The following is a 25,179-nucleotide window of genomic DNA, read 5'->3' as shown; positions in this document are numbered from 1 at the left end:
AATGAACCTTTGGAATTACTTTAAGCATCACTTTCAGTTATTGTCCCTCTTCCAGCCTGTGATTGGACAGTGAAAGGAGAAGACTGATTAGCTCATCCTTCTATCACTGTTGGCACATGAGCACTGCAAATGACTAAGTGGCTCCTTGTGCTGCTTCTGTCTCTGTGTTCTGCCATAAAGGGACTGAAAGAAAATAGAGCGCTGCATTCATTTTTATATTTCTGGATATACTGTACATGCTTCCTGTATATTTTATGTCTTCCTGGAGTTTAGCTTTACCTGCTTGCCGACCCACTCACAGTGGATATACCGGGAGCTGGTGACACATCCAGGCACTGCGACGTACCTGTACTGTGCTGCGTACTTCCTGGTTTGGTGCTGCGCATGCTGACCCCTGGTGTGATTTGGCACAGCACAAGTTTTGCAGCAGATTTCAGCTAATGATTTCAGCTGAAACTCGCTGATTGTAAACACAGAACTTGTGCTGTGATCTGGCTGTCCCCCCCCCCCCCCCAAAAAAAAATCAGGGAGAGAAAACAGACAGATCAGTAAGTAAAAACAACTATTACATTACACTTGTTAGGCACACATTTAACCCCTTGATTGCACCTTGATGTTAACCCCTTTCCAGCCAGTGTCATTATTAACAGTATTATCACTGATCACTGTAGTTGGTGTCACTAGTGATGTCAGTTAGTGACCCTCACAGCCAGTGTCTGTTAGCGCCAGATTGCCCGCCACACTATCGCAGTCACACTATAAGTCGCTGATCACCTCCATTACCAGTACAGCATCTATAGCTGAGTAAATTCCAGTATATATACTATAGTTTGTAGACGCTATAACTTTCACACAATTAACATGCACTCATTGGGATTTTTTTTAACCAAAGACATGTAGCAGAATACTTATTGGCCTAAATTTATGAAGAAAGTTGATTTATTTTTTAAATTTTTTTTTATTGGATATGTTTTAAAATATTGTTTTTTTTCACACATTTTCAGCGTTTCTTCATTGATATAATTAAAAAAATCCCAGTGGTGATCAAATGCCACCAAAAGAAAGTTCTATTTGTATGAAAAAAATTATATACATTTCATTTGTGTACAGTGGTGCATGACCGCACAATTTCCAGTTAAAGTAGCACAGTGCGGAATAGCAAAAATGGTCTGCTCATGAAGGGGGTCAAGTAGTAAAGTAAGGATTAGGTTTCCGTTTAGGATAAGAGTTAAGTGTTTCAGGTACAACATGTTTTGTTTTTTTTTTTTGTAAAAAAAAAAAAAAAAATTCAGGTTTTCAGCATTCAACTAAACCAGAATTAGTGCAGCATAAAAAAAATTATACTGTATTAGGGGCTTTCTTGACTTGCCTGGTGGAAATGAACATGGTCCAGGCCATCATGAAAATATCTGCATATCATTATTGCCTCACTTTTGCTCTGAAGTTGAGCGATAATTCACAAGTGCCGTAGCCCTTCTGTTATGATCCGCCAGGCGGAGCCTTCCGGCTGCCAACTGATAGACCAACCCAGAGCGTGGGGTCTAAGCCCGGGCTGTGCCTTCACCAGGGCCCCTGATGGTGGGGATGGACTTGAAACAGTCCCGGGCCAGGTCACGACCTCTGGGCGGGCCCACCAGCGGCTGGGAAGGCCTCCGGGGATGCGTGTAGGTACCGGGAGAGCCAGATATGAGGCGGATGACGGCCCCAGCAGGGTGGCACGGATAGTGGTTCCGTGGGGGGTAAGCGGGGTACCAAATCAGCGGGCAAGGAGTAGTCAGGTCACATGCAGGGTCAGCCAGGTAAATCAGTCCGTAGAATAGTCAGGATATCCGAGTCAAAACGCAGGAGCAGGCAGAGTAGTCAGGACAAGCCGGGTCAAACACAGGGGCAGGCAGAGTAGTCAGGACAAGCCGGGTCAAACACAGGGGCAGGCAGCGTAGTCAGGGTCAAAAACAGGGTCACAGAACAGGAGCAGGTATCCAGGATCACATAAGACCTTGCGGCAATGGGTGACAGTGCAGGGCATCTTTAAATAGTGCGCCCTGCACTGTCATTGGCTGGCTGGGACGCGCCCCCGGCTGTCATTGGACGCCTGAGGCGCGCCCTCGACTCTCTACTGCGCATGCGTGGCGTCCTGTCAGCCGCGGCTCGCCGCCAGTGCGCATGCGCGGGGGGACGGCGCCGTGATGCAGGATTCCGGCGCCGTGATCCCTGACACTGCCCCCCCCCAATGGGCACCCTCCGGGAGCCCCACTGATCTCTCCACCGCGGGTGTCCACGAAAAAATTCCCGGATGAGCCGGGGAGCGTGAATGTTCTGGGCGGGTTCCCATGAGTTCTCCTCAGGGCCATAACCCTTCCATTTTATCAGGAACTGGGTCTGGTTCCCCCTCCGTCGGCAACTGAGGATAGTCTCCACTTCGTATTCCTCCTGGTCATCTACGGAGATTGCCTCGGGAGGTCTGGACTCACGGTCCGGGAAAGGATCCGGTCTGGATGGTTTCAGGAGAGACACATGGAACACAGGATGTACCCTGAAGGTCTGCGGAAGCTCAAGCTCGTAGGCCACCTTGTTGACTACACGCTTTACCGGAAATGGGCCAATGTACTTGGGTCCCAGCTTCCTCGAAGGATGCAGCATCTTCAAGTTGGTCGTTGACAGCCATACCCGATCCCCTGGTTGAAGCAGTAATTCTCCTCTTCTTTTCCTGTCGAACGCCCTCTTACTGTCCCCTTGGGCTTTGGCGATGGCTTCCTGAATTGTCTTGTTATTGACAGAGAAGAAGTTTAAGACGTCCTGAGATGCCGGTACCGGGTTTTCAGGCATCAGGTCAGGGAGAAATGTGGGATGATACCCGTAATTGGCGAAGAACGGGGGTTGCCCCGTTGCAGAGTGACTCGAGTTGTTGTACGCGAATTCTGCGGACGGCAACAACGTCAACCAGTCATCCTGAAGGTAGGACGTGTAACATCGCAGGTATTGTTCCAGCGTTTGGTTGGTCCTCTCGGTTTGGCCGTTGGTCTGTGGGTGGTAGGCGGATGAAAGCGACAGCTTGATTCCTAGTGCTTTACACAAGGAGTTCCAGAACCTGGAGGTGAATTGGACTCCCCGATCTGACACTATATCTTCGGGGACCCCATGAAGCCTGACTACTTCCTTAATGAAGATCCGTGCCGTTTCAGGTGCCGATGGGGTTTTCTCCAGGGGTATAAAATGTGCCATCTTTGAGAAGCGGTCCACGACCACCATTATTGCTGTGTAGCCTTGGGATGGTGGGAGTTCGACCACAAAGTCCATGGCAATCATTTGCCAGGCCCGCTTGGGTATTGGTAATGGACGTAACAATCCCCATGCCCGGCTCCTGGAGGGCTTGTTCCTTTGACAGGTGGAGCAGGTCTGGACGTAACGCTCGCAGTCCTTATTCATGTTCGGCCACCAGAAAGAGCGCCGTAGTAGTTCCAGAGTTTTCGCAACCCCGAAGTGACCTGCCATTCGATGGTCGTGGCAGTGCCCTAGGACCAGGGTTCGCACCTCTTCTGGGACCATGATCCGGTCTTCCTTCCAAAACAGCCCGCCGTGGTTCAGGAGGGGTGACCCCGACGGAACTGGTAGTCCTGTAGAAGCGTCGAGGAGTCTGGAACGAAGTTCTGTTTGTAGAGCAAGGAAACTTCCGGAAGGTAAGATGGTGTCAGGTGCCACTGTGTCATCGGGGTCCTCAAACATGCGGGACAGAGCGTCTGGTTTTGTGTTCTTAGTACCGGGTCGGTACGTAATATGGAGAGTGAATCGCGAGAAGAAAAGAGCCCATCTTGCCTGGCGAGGTCTCAGTCGTTTCGCTGTTCTTAAATATTCCAGGTTCTTGTGATCTGTGAAGACTAGGATTGGGTGTGTGGCTCCTTCCAGTAAGTACCTCCATTCTTCTAGAGCGGATTTGATGGCCAGGAGCTCCCGATCTCCAATGTCATAGTTACGTTCAGCCGGCGTCAACTTCCTGGAGAAGAACGCCACGGGGTGCAGTAGTTCCTTGGTTCCATTTCTTTGGGACAGAACCGCTCCTACCGCGTTCTCAGAGGCATCCACTTCCAAGACATATGGGAGGGAAGTATCCGGATGGCAGAGGATGGGCGCAGACGTGAATAATTTTTTGAGCTTCTCGAATGCCGTCTGGGCTTCGGAAGTCCACTTAAAACGGACCCCTTGTTTCGTCAGTTGCGTGATCGGGGAGACCAGACCGGAGAAGTTCCTAACAAACTTTCTATAAAAATTGGAAAAGCCGATGAAACGCTGTACCCCCTTTTTGTCGGCGGGTATTGGCCAATCTAAGATCGCCGTGACTTTCTGGGGATCCATCGCGACCCCCGCGGAAGAGAGAACCAGTCCCAAGAACGTGATTTCGCGCTGTTCGAAACAGCACTTTTCTGCCTTGGCGTATAGCCCGTGTTGACGCAACCGTTCTAATACCCGTACTACGTGACCTCGATGAACCTCCAGTGAAGGGGAGAAAATTAGGATGTCATCCAAATAAACTACTACAAAGACATCGAGGAAATCACGAAAAACATCGTTGATGAAATGCTGGAAGGTTGCCGGTGCATTACAGAGCCCGAATGGCATCACTAGATATTCGTAGTGACCGAATCTCGTACGGAAGGCCGTCTTCCACTCATCCCCCTCCCTGATACGGACAAGGTTATAGGCCCCCGCAGGTCTAGTTTAGTGAATATCATTGCCGATTTTAATCTCTGGAGGAGCTCGGGGACTAACGGTAAGGGATAACGGTTCTTTACCGTTATCTTGTTTAGATCACGGTAGTCTATGCAGGGCCGTAACGATTTGTCCTTCTTCTCTACGAAGAACAGCCCGGCCCCGGCTGGGGATGTGGAAGGACGAATAAACCCCTTCCACAGGTTCTCGTCAATATATTCCCTCAGTACACCCGATTCCGTTTCTGACAAGGGAAAGATCCGGCCGAATGAGATCTCAGATCCGGGTAGGAGGTCTATAGGACAATCGTAAGAACGGTGTGGGGGAAGAACGTCAGCCCCTCGCTTACTGAAAACATCCAAGAAGTCATGGTAGGCCGGGGGAATAGTCTGGGATAGATTGGCATCACCGTCCAAGCACAGGAGGAACCGGGGACCCACGGATCCCGTGACCTGGCAGTGATTCAAACAGTAGGGTGACCTAAATTGAATCGTCCCCCTTTCCCAGTCAACCTGGGGGTTATGGGCCCGCAGCCAAGGGAGCCCCAGAATGACTGGAAATAGGGGTGATGCGATGGCATCCAAACGGAGGAACTCCTGGTGATGGTCTGCTATTGTGGTAAAAATGGGTGGTGTCTCCTGGTCCACCACCCCTGATTTTATACTGGAGCCATCTGCCAAGAAGATGTTGAACCCCCTTTCTTTGGTCTGCAGTGGTATTTTTTGCCGGTGGGCAAAAGTCAGGTCGACAAAGCAACTACAAGCTCCAGAGTCAACGATTGCGGTCACCGATAGTGTTCTTCCCGGGAGCTGCAAAGACACAGGTATGGCCAGGTAATTGGACTGATCATCCCTTCCTGCGGGTAAGGTAAAAGAAAAGGAAGCGGACTTACTCATCTTTGCAGGACAGGAGCGCACCTGGTGACCAGCTTCCCCGCAGTACAGGCATAGGTTCAGCGATCGTCTCCTTTGACGTTCCTCGACCGACAAGTGGGAACGGGCCAGTCCCAGCTGCATGGGTTCCGGGTTGTCCCCCGATTCCGTGCCTCGGGGATGGTTCCCCGGGGTTGGAGCTGTGTCTCTCGGTGGGATCCATGCCACCCTTTGACCCTGGCTGTTCCTTTCCAGCCGACGTTCCCTTAACCTACGGTCAATCTGGATGGCCAACTCAATCAGTCTTTCCAGGGAGTCTGGTAGGCCTACTCGTGCTAGTTCGTCCTTGAGAGACTCAGACAGCCCGATGCGGAACTGGTGACATAAGGCCGCATCGTTCCATCTGGTGTCTCCCATGCATCGCCTAAAGTCGGACGCGTATTCTTCGGCTGCCCGGCGGCCTTGCCGCAGAGAGTATAGGGTAGCCTCTGCGGAGGCAGCCCGCTGAGGGTCGTCATACAATACTGCCATGGCCTGAAAGAACTTGGTCACGGAGTCAAGCTGGGGGTCACGCCTCTCCATCAGACGGTGAGCCCAATCCTGGGGCTCATCCTGAAGGAGAGAGACTATAAACCCCACCCTGACGGTCTCGGAGGAGAATGTGCGGGGCTGCAAGTCAAAATATAGTGTGCAAGCATTCCGGAAGGCTCGGAAGCGGCTCCGGTCACCACGGAACCGTTCCGGCAGGGGAACGCGGGGCTCAGGAGCTAAGGGTGTGGCAACCGCTCCGGATGTCGGGGTAGCGGGAGGTTCCACAGACGGGGGACTCTGAGCAGGGGGAGTCTGGGGGGCTAATGTCTCCATGCGGTCTTCCAGTCGGGCGCAGCGACTGTGGAAGTTCTGGTAGGCCTGGGTCAAAGTTGCCAGGTGCTGGCAAATATCCTCTAGGGACGCCGGTCCACCTCCTGGCTCTGTCATGGCCGCAAGGTACTGTTATGATCCGCCAGGCGGAGCCTTCCGGCTGCCAACTGATAGACCAACCCAGAGCGTGGGGTCTAAGCCCGGGCTGTGCCTTCACCAGGGCCCCTGATGGTGGGGATGGACTTGAAACAGTCCCGGGCCAGGTCACGACCTCTGGGCGGGCCCACCAGCGGCTGGGAAGGCCTCCGGGGATGCGTGTAGGTACCGGGAGAGCCAGATATGAGGCGGATGACGGCCCCAGCAGGGTGGCACGGATAGTGGTTCCGTGGGGGGTAAGCGGGGTACCAAATCAGCGGGCAAGGAGTAGTCAGGTCACATGCAGGGTCAGCCAGGTAAATCAGCCCGTAGAATAGTCAGGATATCCGAGTCAAAACGCAGGAGCAGGCAGAGTAGTCAGGACAAGCCGGGTCAAACACAGGGGCAGGCAGAGTAGTCAGGACAAGCCGGGTCAAACACAGGGGCAGGCAGCGTAGTCAGGGTCGAAAACAGGGTCACAGAACAGGAGCAGGTATCCAGGATCACATAAGACCTTGCGGCAATGGGTGACAGTGCAGGGCATCTTTAAATAGTGCGCCCTGCACTGTCATTGGCTGGCTAGGACGCGCCCCCGGCTGTCATTGGACGCCTGAGGCGCGCCCTCGACTCTCTACTGCGCATGCGCGGCGTCCTGTCAGCCGCGGCTCGCCGCCAGTGCGCATGCGCGGGGGGACGGCGCCGTGATGCAGGATTCCGGCGCCGTGATCCCTGACACCTTCTCATCCAATCAGAAATTGTTTTGTTAATGTCAGAACTATAGATCTGCAATCAGCAAAGCTCATTCCCCCTGCTGATTGGAGAACCCTAGCTCTGTCTCAGCAGAGGGCTTGTCAGACCTGCAGAGAGACCACTGCTTCCACACCGAAAGCAAGGGTCCTTCTCTACATCATACTGGCTGGACACAGGCTCCTTTACTCAGGCTGTAGCTGATTTAAACTGAAAGTTCAGTTGGGAGTTAAGACTAGTGTCATGATTTTTCTGCAGCACCGCCTACCCGGAACCCCGGAATTGCACCCCGGCACTTCCAATATATACTGACACTCATTCCTCTGAAAAAAATGAATGAAGTTCACCTGTACAGACAGTGGTAACATTGACACTCCACGAGGTGAGATCTTGCATGGTGCACCAGACCTAGGGAGACTGACAGTTGTTTTGTGTTTCTTACATTTGCAAATGATTGCACCAACTGTTGTCACCTTCTCACCAAGATGCTTGGCGATAGTTTGGTAGCCCAGTCCAGCCTTGTGTAAGTCTACAGTCCTGTCCCTGACATCCTTGGACAGCTCTTTGGTCTTTGCCATGGTGGAGAGTTTGGAATCGGATTGTTTGATTGCTCCTGTGGACAGGTGTCTTTTATACAGGTAACAAAATGAGATTAGCAGCACTCCCTTTCAGAGACTGCTTCTAATCTCAGCTTGTTACCTGTATGAAAGACACCTACTAGCCAGAAATCCTGTTGAATGATAGGGGATCAAATACTTAATTCCCTCATGAACATGAAAATCAGTGCATCATTTGTTAGACATGCATTTCTTTTGAATTTTTTGTTGCTATTTTGTCTCTCGTTGTTACAATACACCTACCATTCAATTTTTAGACTGATCATTTCTTTGTGTGTGGGCAAACATTGAAAATCAGCAGGGGATCAAATACTTATTTCCTTCACTGTACTTCTGTGATGGAGGACGATAAGAGACGTAGACATCATACTCGGTTCTTCTGATCTTGAAAGTTCTATTGTAGATTAGAGTTACCAAGGCAAATCCTGCAGAGGAACCTACCCTCCACGAATAACATGTCATATAAAATTCCTCATTCACCTCACCCTTGTAAATATACAGTGTGTACTTATTCAATGCTAGTTGATTTTTTTAGGTTCTATTGTGAAAGGTTTGTTGAGTTATTTATATATTGAAGTTTCCTTTTTCTGGGGTTAGCACCATGTTTGGTTGTGTATTTGTAGATATGTGTGGCTTTCCCTTGGGAATTTTGTGTAATTAACATGAAGATACAGCAACTAGTAAGAACATCCAGTTTATGTCATTGTGTGATGTAAATGATTCAATTATCACCTGTGGAAAACTACAATATAGATCTGTAAAATGCTTCTGTACATATCTGTGTGTAATAATAAAATTAGAGAAAACATTCCTAATTATTGAGTTGGTAGGGGAGAAGAGGAGGCAAATACCCCATGGGTCACGTCTAATAGCCAGAGGACAGCACTGTTTGTGGCAAAGAACTTTGCGCCTCTGTTGATGACATCAGTTTGAGACACTTCTGAGATCATTCAGAATTCATTGATGGGTGCACTTGGCCTGCAGTTGCCCTACTACCAGCAGGTTTTGCATCTCTATAGACTTGTATACCTGGTTACACTGTTAGGTTGAAAAAAAAAGTTTACCCCGAAAACAAAAATAACACATTTTAAAAATACATTTTTAGAACTGTAAATATACTATTTATGCAGAGAAGGAGAAACAAAAAAATAAAAATAAAAAGCATGGTCCAAAGTAAAGAAAATGTCTTCCTGATTCTTAGGTCCCTTTCAGATGGGGCACACCTGCCTGCTCAACGGGGAATATCTTCACTGATCCCCACTGAGCAGGCAGATGGTAAGTCTGTGTCCACTCTGCTGCAGAACAGACACAAACACTGCCTGCTGTGTTCTAAGGGGTAAGAGACTGCCTGTCCATTTCCATCTGATTCGATCCACCAGACGGATGGGGTGTACAGGTTCAGATAGGATGTGGACACTTGTCTGCTGACACCCGCCGGTCCATAGAGGTCTATGGATGGTCCTATTGGGTCTGCCTGAAAAACTGGCAGGCAGACCCGATTGGTGAAAGATTATCCCTGGTTCAACAAGCTATTCTTCTTTTCCTCCTCCTTCTTCCTCCTATTTCTTCCTCCTAAATTTTCTTCCTCTTCTTCATCCTCCTCACTTCATTCTCCTCTTAGTCCTCCTGCCTTCTTTCTCTTCTTTCTCCTTTCTTTCATCTTCCTCCTCCTTCCTCCTCTTCTGTCACCTTCTTCCTCTACTTCTTTCTCCTCTCCCTCTTCCTCTTCTTTTTTCTCCTCCTTCCACTTCTTTCTCCTCCTTCCACTTCTTTCTCATTTCCTTCTTTTCTCCTTCTCCTTCTTCCTCTTCTTCTTCTTCCTCTTCCTCTTCTCCTTCTTCTCCTCCTTCTCCTTCTCCTTCTTCTTCCTCTTCCTCTTCCTCTTCCTCTTCCCCTTCTTCTCCTCCTTCTCCTTCTTCTTCTTCTTCTCCTTCTCCTCCTTCTTCTTCTTCTTCTCCTCCTTCTTCTTCTCCTTCTCCTCCTTCTCCTTCTCCTTCTCCTTCTCCTTCTCCTCCTTCTTCTTCTCCTTCTCCTTCTCCTCCTTCTTCTTCTTCTCCTTCTCCTCCTTCTCCTCCTTCTCCTTCTTCTCCTTCTCCTCCTTCTCCTTCTCCTTCTCCTCCTTCTTCTTCTCCTTCTCCTCCTTCTTCTTCTCCTTCTCCTCCTTCTTCTTCTCCTTCTCCTCCTTCTTCTTCTCCCTCTTCTTCTCCTTCTCCTCCTTCTTCTTCTCCTCCTCCTTCTCCTTCTCCTTCTTCTTTTTCCTCCTCCTTCTTCATCTACTTCTTTCCCCTCTCCCTCTTCCTCCCCCTTCCACTTCTTTCCTCTCTCCCTCTTCTTTTTCCTCCCCCTTTCTCCTCTTCTTTCTTTCTTTTTCTTCCTCCTCCTCCTCCTTCTTTCCTCCTCCTCCTCCTTCTTTCCTCCTCCTCCTCCTTCTTTCCTCCTCCTCCTCCTTCTTTCTTCCTCCTCCTCCTTCTTTCTTCCTCCTCCTTCTTTCCTCCTCCTCCTCCTTCTTTCTTCCTCCTCCTTCTTTCCTCCTCCTCCTTCTTTCATCTTTGTTCTGCCTTCCGCCTTTCTCCTTCTTCCTCTCCCATCCACCCTTTTCTGAAGTAGTCTAAGGAGTTGGCTAAATCCAACGTCAGTGGAAGTCAATTACACATTTTCACAGCTCTTTCTATAAAGAAGCCTTTCTGGATGCTGAGATGAAACCTCCTTTCCAGTTCTATGTTCCTTTCTGTAATCCCCTGCAATACAAAGCCGGTGCTGTATAGTTTATAATCTCTCCTGCTTTAGAGTACAGCTAATGAGCCATTGTGACACTGATACCGATGTAGCCTTTCCCATAATTCCATTTACTGTAAATACAAAGAAGGGTATATACAGCATGAGCCTGTCTTCCCAACATACCTAGTAGAATCCGCCTCCCACTGGTGACACAAGAAAATATCTATTTTTAAGATAAAGATGGATAGAGGAGGATTGTTGAAACTAGTTTTGCCATAATTTTTTTTTCTGTATGTTGAATTGGTGAACAGAAATTGTTCCCAAGGTCCACTTTATCAATTACCCTGGTAGTTGGACAAAACTTGGTTCAGTGGTTCTATGGAAGAACTTGCACAGCACTACTCGTTCATGTTCTTTACTGAGAGGACAACTCTGACTCAGCAGGGGGTATGTCAAACCACTGCAGAGAGGCCACTGCTTCCACACAGAGCTAGGTTCTCACTCTGAAATATGCTGACAGAGGACATGTTTTTCTACTTGGACTGTTACTGACTTCAATAGAAAACCAACTGTAAGAGTATGTAATTTTGGTTTTGATGCACATGAAATTTATTTAGCTGATTGAAGCTGAAAGTTCAATTGGGCTTTCACTAAAATGAAAAAATGGTAATAAAAACAAAAAAAAATTGCAACAGATTGGATCTGATTAATATTATTTTTGGATGTCCATGGGACATGTATTAGTCTGATCTTCTTTATCTCCAGCCTGGCAGATCTATTTGTACATACTAGTTTGTTGTCCCCCCCCCCCCCCCCCCCGACTATTCATTGACAAATACTTCCTCTACAGAGCTGTAACAAGAACCATTAGTCTTTAAGCATCTCACAGTCTGAAGTCCTAAAAGACATGCAAACAAACACAAGATCATCTAATCACTTCATTCTCCTCTTCTTCCTCCTCCCTTCTTTCCCCTTTAGGACTTTGGGTGATTTCTAGCACCACCTTTTTTTAAGGCCTTGCCCTCTTTTGTCCCTCACTAAATGTTAATTTCTTACAAATGTGTCTAGAAAAATGATCAGGACTCTTTGAATGTTACATAATTACTAATGTATCATTTCAGTTTCATTTCTCTTTCTTTTGCTTGGCATGGGTGCCATTTACAGAACTTTTTCCCAATAAATGCAGAGGCATTGTCTTTTTGGACAAGGTGGAGAGATAGGATGGTGACCAGAGGCAGACTGACCATTTGGAAACTCGGGCACTGCCCGAGGGCCCGGGGTAAGGTGGCCCCATGAGATGCCTCTGGTACCTTTTTCATAGGCCTTTTTGAGTTTGGGAAAGGACACAGGGGCCCCATGATCCCCTATTGCCCGGGGGACCCATGAGTTGTCAGTCCGCCCCTGGACCCACCCCCCTCCGCACAGCACACAGGAACAGAGCTGAGGCTGTTAATGTGCTGGAGGTCCCTTGCCTGTCACCATTTTTCTCTTGGTGTCAGGAAAATTTGTCAGAAGCGATTCATACTGATAGCAGAGGAATGAAGCAGCAGACAGAAATGACACTTAGTGCACTTACACACTATAGAGGGATATGCTTTGTGTATATTTCATTGTATTTCCATTACAATGCCATTGCTATAAAATGGAAGTGTATGCTTTGAACATTGAACTCCTTTCATTTTCTTTCTAGTGTTCTTTGTATTTGTGCTTTTCATCCTTTTGTATGCCTCATGATCATTTGTATATCATTACTTTTTATTAAAATTTTTCTCATGGTCTTTTTTTGGTGACATCACAATCTTCAACTTGGCCAATTAAAGAATGCCTTGTATTCACAAAAAAAAAATGCCAAGTGAGTGTCCCCTTGTGATTACTATGCAGCATGGACGCAGAAGATAGTGACAATCACTGTAGTAGCGGCTCCTGCTTCAGTGGTTCTCTGCTTCCACAGCTGTCCTGCAGGTACGGTATATACAGTCAGGTCCATAAATATTGGGCCATCGACACAATTCTAACATTTTTGGCTCTATACACTACTACAATGGATTTGAAATGAAATGAACAAGATGTGCTTTAACTGCAGACTGTCAGCTTTAATTTGAAGGTATTTACATCCAAATCAGGTGAACGGTGTAGGAATTACAACAGTTTGCATATGTGCCTCCCACTTGTTAAGGGACCAAAAGTAATGGGACAATTGGCTTCTCAGCTGTTCGTTGGCCAGGTGTGTGTTATTCCCTCATTATCCCAATTACATGAGCAGATAAAAGTTCCAGAGTTCATTTCAAGTGTGCTATTTGCATTTGGAATCTGTTGCTGTCAACTCTCAAGATGAGATCCAAAGAGCTGTCACTATCAGTGAAGCAAGCCATCATTAGGCTGAAAAAACAAAACAAACCCATCAGAGAGATAGCAAAAACATTAGGCGTGGCCAAAACAACTGTTTGGAACACTCTTAAAAAGAAGGAACGCACCGGTGAGCTCAGCAACACCAAAAGACCTGGAAGACCACAGAAAACAACTGTGGTGGATGACCTAAGAATTCTTTCCCTGGTGAAGAAAACACCCTTCACAACAGTTGGCCAGATCAAGAACACTCTCCAGGAGGTAGGTGTATGTGTGTCAAAGTCAACAATCAAGAGAAGACTTCACCAGAGTGAATACAGAGGGTTCACCACAAGATGGAAACCATTGGTGAGCCTCAAAAACAGGAAGGCCAGATTAGAGTTTGCCAAACGACATGTAAAAAAGCCTTCACAGTTCTGGAACAACATCCTATGGACAGATGAGACCAAGATCACCTTGTACCAGAGTGATGGGAAGAGATGAGTATGGAGAAGGAAAGGAACTGCTCATGATCCTAAGCATACCACCTCATCAGTGAAGCATGGTGGTGGTAGTGTCATGGCGTGGGCATGTATGGCTGCCAATGGAACTGCTTCTCTTGTATTTATTGATGATGTGACTGCTGACAAAAGCAGCAGGATGAATTCTGAAGTGTTTCGGGAATATTATCTGCTCATATTCAGCCAAATGCTTCACAACTCATTGGACGCCGCTTCACAGTGCAGATGGACAATGACCCAAAGCATACTGCAAAAGCAACCAAAGAGTTTTTTAAGGGAAAGAAGTGGAATGTTATGCAATGGCCACGTCAATCACCTGACCTGAATCCGATTGAGCATGCATTTCACTTGCTGAAGACAAAACTGAAGGGAAAATGCCCCAAGAACAAGCAGGAACTGAAGACAGTTGCAGTAGAGGCCTGGCAGAGCATCACCAGGGATGAAACCCAGCGTCTGGTGATGTCTATGCGTTCCAGACTTCAGGCTGTAATTGACTGCAAAGGATTTGCAACCAAGTATTAAAAAGTGAAAGTTTGATTTATGATTATTATTCTGTCCCATTACTTTTGGTCCCTTAACAAGCGGGAGGCACATATGCAAACTGTTGTAATTCCTACAACGTTCACCTGATTTGGATGTAAATACACTCAAATTTAAGCTCACAGTCTGCAGTTAAAGCACATCTTGTTCGTTTCACTTCAAATCCATTGTGGTGGTGTATAGAGCCAAAAATGTTAGAATTGTGTCGATGTCCCAATATTTATGGACCTGACTGTACATACTTAGATTGATTCAAGCTGAGCAATAAAATCCATACCCGGAATTCAGCTTTAAACTGAAAATGCCTTGCCATCTTGATGTTCCCGTATTAGTATATATCCTCCTACACACTGTTTGCATATAGGAGCTCAATGGAACCCAAGTGCAGGAGAGGAAGGAGAGTTCAGCCTATAATATACAATCAAAGGAAAAGAATTCCAGTCATTCTAAACTCTTGTGTCAGTTGTTGGCCGTCTTGGATGCCCTTTGTACCATCACCATCATTAAAATTGAAGGAATTTTCTGCCACCTTCTCTTCAGTACAGAATAACTAACCTCCAAATCTCGTGTTCTAACGGTACTGATATATATACAACTTTAGCAGTCTTTGGCTCCTAACGACCTCAACCTTGGCTGCAAGGAACAATGCCGAATCCTTAATTGGAAACATTTTTCTAGCAGAAGACGGAAATCAAACCCAGGACCTCAAGTTTGCCTTGAAATTAGATGGCTGTGATTTTTTTTTTTTCTCCATCCAAATGTACATACGTTAACATATCTCTCCATAATGTATGTTAAATTTATTCAACTTACTGCTCCATCTTCAATCAATACCTCCCAACCTGTAGGAGGGAAAAACAGTGGTGTCAAGATACTGACTCACCAATGTGAATTTATATTTAAACCTAAACTAAATAATTCAGCTATCATTAACCAAATGTGACAATGTGGCCTTGCTTTCCTGGCAGCTAAGACAATTAGTCTTTATCATTAGAAGTTGTGCAAACTGATAAAAAATGGAAAGGGCTTGCCATTAAGTGGTACAGCCAGTCTGTTCTAGGTGAACTTTCACCTTTCACCCCCCAGATGACAGACAGTGCTGCATGTTACCAAATCGATATCTTCGTAGCCAGTAGGGAAATACTTCCAGTCTCTAACTAGTGAATGCATTTTGACAAGGCCACGGCGGTGCAAACTGTGCAACGAAACACAGAAGAAGACTAATTTTTAAAGCTTGACACTTCAAGGTGTTTTTGTACAACGGCTTGGAGAAACTGTCGATACAAACAAATACCAAAGGTCAAAATGGGAAGCCACAAGAATTTAAAAAATGAGATGCATTGTTTATACAGTCTAGGAATTTCCTGCTCATTGTTTTATTCTCAAATATTTATATGAAGAACATAACAGCGCTTCTACTATGTTTTATCATAATGTCAGAGTTGTCAGTATAATGAGATGTTAACTGTTTTCGCTCCATGTCTGATTGGTATGAAGACCTAAAAAGGCAGAGGCTCCTTTGCAATGATTGGAGGTTCTTGGTGGACTAGTGAAGAGAAAAATTTTGGTATACGATACACTGAAAGGTAAAATGTCCATCTGCAATATGTTTTATGGTGCATATACAACATCAGGTACAAGGTTTACTTGAGGACACTTGGGGGTGGACTTGAGCTGTGATCTCTCTGGTGCATGGCAGTGTCAGACAAAGCCCTAAACATGGGTAGCTGTCGGCACTGCTTCACCTGTTTCATAGACGTAGGGGAGGCTGTTTTTGGGTCTTCTCACTAAATAAACCACATGACCAGCAATATCATCTTCTAGAGCAGGGGTCTCCAATCTAAGGGCCAGTTTACTGCCCTTCAAACTTTAGGGGGTCCAGACTGTCGCAGGCATCAGTGGGAGTGAACAGTGCCATAGGCTTGGTGTTCAGTAGGAGTAAAAAAAAAATTACATAATTGGTGTCAGTAGGAGGAATGGTGCCCCATTATTATTGGTACTGGTGGGAGCAATTGTGCCTCATTGTTAGTGTCAGTGGGAGAGAGAGTACCCCATAATTGGTGTCAGTGGGAGAGAGAGTACCCTATAATTGCTGTCAGTGGGAGAGATAGTACCCCATAATTAGTGTCAGTGGAAGAATTAGTTCCCCATCTCTGGTGTCAGTGGGAGGAATAATACCCAATTATTGGTGTCAGTGGGAGGAATAGTGCCCCATCTTTCATGCCAGTGAAAGGAATAGTGCCCCAAGGGCCAGATAAAGGCAAGCAAAGGGCCACGTCTGGCCCACAGGCCACAGTTTGAAGACACCTGTGCTACAGCCACAAATCCCCTATGGACATTTAAGACTTCTGCATCCTGTGGGCGAGGCAAAACTTTTTATTTCCAGGAAAATGTTGGGGAAAATCCACAGATTTTGGCAAAAACATTGGAGTCGATCTAGTTTTATTTTATAATGCAATGGCTTTAACTGCTTGAGGCTTACATAAGCTTTTGGGGTTAATAAAATAGGCCCCATTATTTTACTTTTTTTTTTTAATGTAAGTAAAAGCAGAATGAAAAAAAAAGTGAAAGCGGAACTAATCCCTCCTATTCTTTACAGTCAAGGAAGGTGCCATTTTAGCCTCTGTTTGATCTGAAATTGCCATGTTGCTACGCACATGTCAAAACTACGACAACAACCATTTGAGGCCTTGACAGTTCAGCTGAGAACTAACACAAGCATGGTGGCAACTGTGACAGTTATGACTAGGAACAGGTCTTGAATGTTACAGGTTTGGGAAGTCCTTAAACTGATCGGTTTAGTTCTGCTTTGAATAAATGAAAAAAAAAATTAAAGCAACAGTACCCAACAATGAAATACACACAAAAAAATGAAGAAAACGTGCTTTGCTAGGTATACATTTATGATTTACATTCTAACTATGGTTACCTTAATGATCGTATGCAGCAGAATAATGAGTCCTCTACACTCTGTTTATTGTACCAAAGACTTTGTTGTAAAATGTTTCTAAATCTAATGAAAGAAAAAATAGGAAGGAAAGATCCTTTTCACCCAAATCACTTTGCTCATCACTAATGTGTAGGAAGTAACAATCTCTGTGAGCTTCTCACACCAGCCTATAGTTCTTTTGATGTTGGTCTGTAATGATTAGCCCTGTGCCTTTGCCATTTGCTGGTCATTACTCAGCAGTGTAGCTCTGGTCTCTGCAGTGCACAACTGCCCCAATCATGAAAGCTTAAGTAGAATGCTGGACATTCAGCCGGTGCTTAATCAACATATAAGTCTGTTCATGCCCTGGAATCAGGTCTAACTCTGTTATCTGTCTGACTTTACATACATAGGATTGCTCCTGTGATAGTTTGGCCTGTGTTTGTACTTAGTTGGTGTGTGATTATCCTTATCATCAGCTTTGTTATTGTCAGGCATTGCTCCTACCTACCTGTCTGGAACTTGACATAGTCCCCCACAGTAACTTCTTGGCCATAAGGCCTCGTTCACATCTGGTGTTTTAGCATCTCAGGCAGAATCTTAAATCATACCTCCCCCTTCCTTTAGATTGTAAGCTCCATGAGCAGGGCCCTCATATTCCTTCTGTACTGAAATGTAATTGTACTGTCTCCCTTATATTGTAAAGCGCTGAGCAAAGTGTTAGTGCTGTAGAAATCCTGTATAATAATAATCACACTGCAATGGTGGTAAAATGCATCATGCATGTGCCATTCATTTTTAATGGCACTGAAACACGATGTAATCTTGCCACACGATAAGTCACACTGCAGTCGCAGCAAACTGTGTCACGTGTAGCTTGTCACCCAAAAGAAACTCCTGCTCCTCTTTGGGTGACGAGTTCTCTGCGTTGCACTTTGTTGCAATTGCAGCACAATTTTTCACAGCAGAAAATGAATGGCATCCAAACATGTGGTGCACTTTGCAGTGCGATTTGAGATTGCCAACAAAATTGCAGTTACTCTGCCTGAGATCCCAAAATACCAGATGTGAATGGGGTCTAAGATGGCCTGAGTCTTCTGGCCTGAATGAAGCCCAGTAGGAAAACCCAGAAGATGAACATATACTGTCAGTACAGGGTTTCAAGGCCCTGTCCCCTTAAGGGGGTGCCCTACATTTACATTTTACTGGTACAGGGAGTGGAGCCAATATCAGCACCTCTCTCTCATTAAGAGAACCCAGAAGAGGTGAAGAGGACCCTTTGGCATCCCATGACCAGCCCAAAGTCTTTGTAAAAGGTGCATATAAGGAAGCATAAAATAATACTGCCACTGGCACCACATAGCGATGAGGGGTGATGTTTTTAGAATTTTTTATTCAAATTTAGTATCATTTGACATATACAAATTCACTATGGAATTTGTTTTAACAGATCTCCAGGAATGCATCTTCTGTGTGAACTATTCCCATAGGTCAACCTGGATTTTGGACTGTCTGGAGTGAAAAATGCATCCCACTGCTCTGGTATAAATGTGCCCCTAAAGTTGACTATTTTTCCAGTTATCCTGTTAAGTTATTTTTCTTTCCTGAGCCTCTACCCATTCCGATATGTCTGATAGCATGATGTACAGTAGAAGGCTGTGGTCAGCTAAACAGGCCAACCTAAATATCTCACTTTGTATCAGCACATGCTTTGGTGGCTCTCCTCAAAAAAAAAAAGGAAATATAGATACTTGTTGAAGCATTGTTCACCAAACCCTGCACTGAAGAAGCCTGAGCACAAGAGTGAGAGCCAATATTAGTCTACATGGTGTAGAGTCAATCATTCTGTGCCTTACTCCTGCTTGTGGATTTTCCATAAGAATAGGTGGAAAAACTAGTCTTAGGCTGGTGACAATTTTAGCTCAGATGAAAAAAAAAAACAATAGCTGTTCGGGAGGTGGGGATATTTCCTTCCTACATCTCAAGTCCAAAAGAAGCAGGGAACTGAACCCTGGCCACCCAAAACAAGGATGTTCCCTTAACATAACATTGCGTGTTAAAGGGAAATGTACCTTTTTAGTGCAATATTCCTTTAATAAATCCCCCACCACCTGACTGCTGCCCACCTTGGATAGTACTTGTCATCTTCCACAACCTTTCCTCTGACAAGGTCCTTGATGACTCCTCTTCATACTGCACATGCACGCTGCTGACCCATTTATTGCTATTGGTAGCTGTATTCATGACAGGGTCCAGCTTTCCGTCATTGCTTCCAGTATTGCTTCCCAGCAGAAAAGAAAATGGGGCTTTACCAAGCATGCGCAGTATGAAGATGAGGCTACTGGGACCTTGTCAGAGGAAAGAGGCTGGGAATAAGGTAAGTGTCTTGCCAGGTGCCATAAGAGAATCTGGGGGCTTTCCCTTCTGGCCCCTTCAATACTTCTGGATCTCAGACCTGCATGCATACATCAAATCAAGAATAATACGTCATTAAATATTAGTGATCATTCATACTAAAGTGATCCATTATGGTTCATTAATGCATGAGTGTCAATGCACATTTTTAAATGTGCAATGTGCATTGTATTATGGCAGCCCATTGATTATAAGTGGGTTGCCGATTCACCAAAACAGATTTACAAAAATGGGCATGACCCCTTTTACAAAACACAGTGCACCACAATGCATGGTATGTTCATCGTCCTGCACTGTAATACATTGTGTGATGTACTCTACTGTAAAGTAGTTTGGGGGGCAATCCAGAATAATTCACCCTGCAACCCCCATAGAGCAGGTGCATTGACATGTGTTGTGGCAATGTGCATTAACGTATTGCTGCAACAGAATGTGAATGGGTTTCTACTATACGTTATGTACCTGAATTAAAATTGACTTTAGACTCCTTTAATCCCCTGTACACCACCATTCTGAGCCAATCATCTTTATAGTATTTGCATCTGCTGACTGGAATTATGCTGATAGGAAGAGAGGGTAGGGGGATTACCTCATCAGTTTGTTTCCACTCCTTCACTGTCCAATCACAGATCAGGATCAAGATCAGGTCACCAGCCTGCCATTGCAGTCCATCTAGGCCAGCCTTTCTTAACCATGCTTCCTCCAGAGGTTGCTAGGTGTTTCTTTAGAAGAGAACAATTTTTGCCTCTCAGTTATGTAACTATTGACACCTATAATCTTTTTAGCTATCTGTAAGGAGGGCTTCTTCCCAGTGATCACCAAGGTAAGGAGAATACTTCCTACTGACCACCAATGTAAGGAGAATACTTCCTACTGACCACCGATGTAAGGAGAATACTTCCTACTGACCACCGATGTAAGGAGAATACTTCCTACTGACCACCGATGTAAGGAGCATTCTTCCCACTGACCACCGATGTAAGGAGCATTCTTCCCACTGACCAACAATATGAGGAGCATTCTTCCCACTGACCACCGATGTAAGGAGCATTCTTCCCACTGACCAACAATATGAGGAGCATTCTTCCCACTGACCACCGATGTAAGGAGCATTCTTCCCACTGACCACCGATGTGAGGGGCATTCTTCCCACTGACCTCCGATGTGAGGAGCATTCTTCCCACTGACCACCGATGTGAGGAGCATTCTTCCCACTGACCACCGATGTGAGGAGCATTCTTCCCACTGACCACCGATGTGAGGAGTATTCTTCCCACTACCCACCGATGTAAGGAGCATTCTTCCCACTGACCAACAATATGAGGAGCATTCTTCCCACTGACCACCGATGTAAGGAGCATTCTTCCCACTGACCAACATTGAGGAGCATTCTTCCCACTGACCACCAATGTAAGGAGCATTTTTCCTACTGACCTCCAATGTAAAGAGCATTCTTCCCACCGACCATCAATGTAAGGAGCATTCTTCCCACCGACCTCCAATGTAAGGAGCATTCTTCCCACCGACCTCCAATGTAAGGAGCATTCTTCCCACCGACCTCCAATGTAAGGAGCATTCTTCCCACCGACCTCCAATGTAAGGAGCATTCTTCCCACCGGCCTCCAATGTAAGAAGCATTCTTCCCACCGGCCTCCAATGTAAGGAGCATTCTTCCCACCGACCATCAATGTAAGGAGCATTCTTCCCACCGACCATCAATGTAAGGAGCATTCTTCCCACCGGCCTCCAATGTAAGGAGCATTCTTCCCACCGACCATCAATGTAAGGAGCATTCTTCCCACCGACCATCAATGTAAGGAGCATTCTTCCCACTGACCATCATGCTAATGTACCTTCAGCTGTAGATCTAGTAATTAGTGGAAGGGGATACCAATGGCTTGAAATTATTTCTAAGGTTTCTCTGTGTTCAAAAGGTTGGGAGGCTGATCTAGGCTGTGTAAATCGAAGGACCGTCTAACCAGAAATAAATCCTTTGGTAGTTAAAACAGCTATCATATACAGTATGTTTTTCAATTTAGCGGTTTGCCTGGAGCCTAGCTTTACATGATGATTACGATAAAACTTTTGCAAGGTGTAATAAGAAAACCACCAGAGACAGAAGAAAAAAAAAGAGAACAGATACTCTTCTCAAGCACTTAGCGCAGCTGCCGCCCTCCTCTTCCTCTTCCTCCGCTCAGATATTTGTAAAGCAATACAGGAGCAATAATAATTATCAGCAAACTGTAGCGAAAAATCTAACTGAATGGCAGGAAACAACTTAATAACCGTCACATACCGAGCTATTGACAAGGAGACGGGACACGGCGTACTAAACATTGTCAGCCAGCGCCAGTCCCTGCCATTTAGAGGCGGACACCTGTGATCAACCAGCTTGAGGTTTATACAGAGAAAATTGTATCAAAAAATTGCTGCAGTCTTCCATTTTTAAAGAAGTTAGTTATCCAACCAGGGGAAAAAAAAAAAAAAAAGATCCCTCCGCCTTAAAATATCCCCCCTCAGCTGCTAACGAGCAAATCTTTGACATTATTTGAAACATCGCAATCGTCTAAATTATATGGCACTCATATGTAATACTAATCTTACAATAACGTGGAGGGTTAAAGGCTCAACACACAGCATGGGCCCCGGTGACTTGTGTAGAGGTGCCTACTGCTGTCTTTGTTCCACACACAATGCCGTACTGCTTGCTTGGCTGGCGGTGAGGTTGCAGAAACACAATCGCATTATGTATGTGCTATGGATTTTCAATTATGTCCTAACAGCTTTCATCCGCTGGCCATGGAGGGTCACCATCGCAGAAGGCACGCGTCCTAGTATTGCCTGCTCTTCTCGGGGCAAGACCCTGGGCTGATGAAAGACAACAGAAAAATGAATATTTATTCATAATCCTATAGATTCCCTTTAGAATGTGATCACCTTTTTTTGGATTATTGTCAGCTCAATGTGATGTAGAAGACCCAAGGACCTGATTGTATTGCTCTGCATCCTTCCTATTCATTCCTGTTATTGGCCTAGTAATCACAATGACATAAAATCAAAATGTAAAGCTAAACATCATTCTAACAACTCAGTATACAGTACACTTGGTAGCTATTTAACCTGCCCAAGGATTTGTATTTGTGTCCACACTGTCCTGAGATTTAGACAGCCCTACCATACAGACAGTTTTGTAAACTGATGTTTCTCTGCTGCAGTTTGACATGGACAAAGAAGGTGGCAAAAATAAGCCCCAAGTACAATCTTTAACAAACTCGTGCAGACTCCACCTCCGCAACATCGCCAAAATATACACGTTCCTAACCCCAGAAACCACTAAACAACTCATCCACTCCCTCATCATATCACGACTCGACTACTGCAACTCCCTCCTCACTGGCCTGCCTCGCCGCTGGCTATCCCCGCTTCAGTCGATCCTGAATACGGCTGCCAGACTCATTCACCTTTCCAACCGCTCCGTTTCCGCCACCCCCCTCTGCCAATCCCTTCACTGCCAATCCGCTTCCGATTGCGCAACGGATCAAATTCAAAATCCTAACACTGACGTACAAAGCTGTCCACCATACTGCCCCGAACTACATCACCGACCTAATATCCAAGTACCACCCAACACACACACTCCGCTCCTCACAAGACCTCCTTCTCTCTAGTTCCCTGGTCTCCTCCTCCCATGCCCGCCTCCAGGACTTCTCCAGGGTGTCACCCATCCTCTGGAACTCCCTGCCCCAACCCATCAGATTATCACCTACTCTCCTCTCCTTTAGGCGCACCCTGAAAACCCATCTCTTCAGGGAAGCCTACCCCACCCCCTGCTAACTTGCCGACCTCCTCCACTCTTCCTACCACTCCATCCCCCACAGCTATCTCCTCCTGTGCCACCATCCCCTCCCTCCTAGATTGTAAGCTCCAAAGAGCAGGGCCCTCGATCCCCTCATGTTTTGCATTGTATTGGTATTGTTCTGTCACGTGTTCTGTCCCCCTTTGTAATGTACAGCGCTGAGCGAACTATTGGCGCTTTATAAATACTGTATAATAATAATAATAATAAGTGGATGATCCATGTTTTTACTGCCCTCTAACCGCACATCTAAAATTAGACATGGTACCAGCTGGGGATAACAATTGCTACAGCTGCAATGCTTTGTATTGTGGTGCTGTATTGCACTACTTTAACTGGTAATTACGCGGTCATGCTAAACTGTACACAAACAAAATTTATATTTTTTATCACAGATAGAGCTTCCTTTTGGTGGTGTTTAATCACCACCGGGTTTAAAACCCAACATTTTTTACTTTCTGTTATAAAACATATCAAATAAAAAAATAAAAATAAAATTTCTTCATAACTGTAGGCCAAAATGTATTCTGCTACATGTCTTTGGTAAAAAAAAAAATCCCAATACTCGTATATTGATTGGTTTGTGTGAAATTTACATTTTTAAACTATGGAGTACAGTTAGGTCCATATATGTTTGGAACCAGGCACAATTTTCATACTTTTGGCTCTGTAGACTACCAGAAAAAATTTAAACGAAACAATCCAAATGAATTTGCAGCGCAGACTCTCAGCTTTGATTCAAGGGGTTGAACATAAGTATCAAGTACAAATTTTAGGAACTGCAGCCATTTTTATACACAGCTCCTCCTTTTTCAGGGGCTCAAATGTAATTGGACAATTGAATATAATCATAAATAAAATGTTCATTTGTAATATTTCATTGAGAATCCTTTACTGGCAATGACTGAATGAAGTCTGGAACCCATGGACTTTACCAAAGACTGGGTTTCCTCCTTTCTGATGCTTTGCCAGACTCTAACTGCAGCTGTCTTCAGTTGTTCTTTGTTTATGGGACTTTCTGTCTTTAGTTTTATTTATTACAGGCACTATAGTGCCGTCAATTTATGCAGCGCTTTACACGTATATATATTGTACATTCACATCAGTCCATAACCCTCAAGGGGCGTACAATCTAAGGTGTTTTGCCTTCAGCAAGTGAAATGCACGCTCAATTGGGTTGAGATCAGATGATTGACTCGACCATTGCAGAATATTCCACTTCTTTTCCTTCAAAAACTCCTGGGTTGCTTTTGCAGTGTGTTTTGGATCATTGTCCATCTGTACTGTGAAGCATTGTCCAATCAACTTTGCTGCATTTGGCTGAATCTGGGCTGACAGTATATCTCTAAACACTGCAGAATTCATCCGGCTGCTTCTGTCTTCTGTCACATCATCAATAAACACCAATGACCCAGTGCCCTTGGAAGCCATGCATGCCCATGCCATCACACTGCCTCCACCATGTTTTACAGGTGACGTTGTGTGCTTTGAATTATGAGCTGTTCCAAGCCTTCTCCACACTTTTTTCTTCCCATCATTCTGGTACAGATTAATCTTCGTTTCATCCATCCAAAGAATGCTTTACCAGAACTGGTCTGGCTTTTTTAGATGTTTTTTTAGCAAAGTCTAATCTGGCTTTTCTATTCTTCAGGCTTATGAATGGTTTGCACCTTGTGGTGAACCCTCTGTATTTGCTCTCGTGAAGTCTTCTCTTGATTGTAGACTTTGACAATGATACACCCACCTCCTGGAGAGTGTCCTTCACTTGAATGGATGCTGGGAATGGGTTTTTCTTTACCATAGAGAGGATCCTGCGATCATCCACCACTGTTGTCTTCCATGGACGTCCATGCCTTTTCATGTTGCTGAGCTCACCGGTGCGTTCTTCTTTCCTCAGAATGTACCAAACTGTTGATTTGGCCACTCCTAATGTTGCTGC

Source organism: Staurois parvus, unplaced genomic scaffold (genome assembly GCF_062004578.1).
Source record: "Staurois parvus isolate SC_StPar_1 unplaced genomic scaffold, SC_StPar_1.0 ptg000513l, whole genome shotgun sequence".
Lineage (NCBI taxonomy): Eukaryota > Metazoa > Chordata > Amphibia > Anura > Ranidae > Staurois > Staurois parvus.
This window is presented reverse-complemented; position numbering follows the sequence as displayed.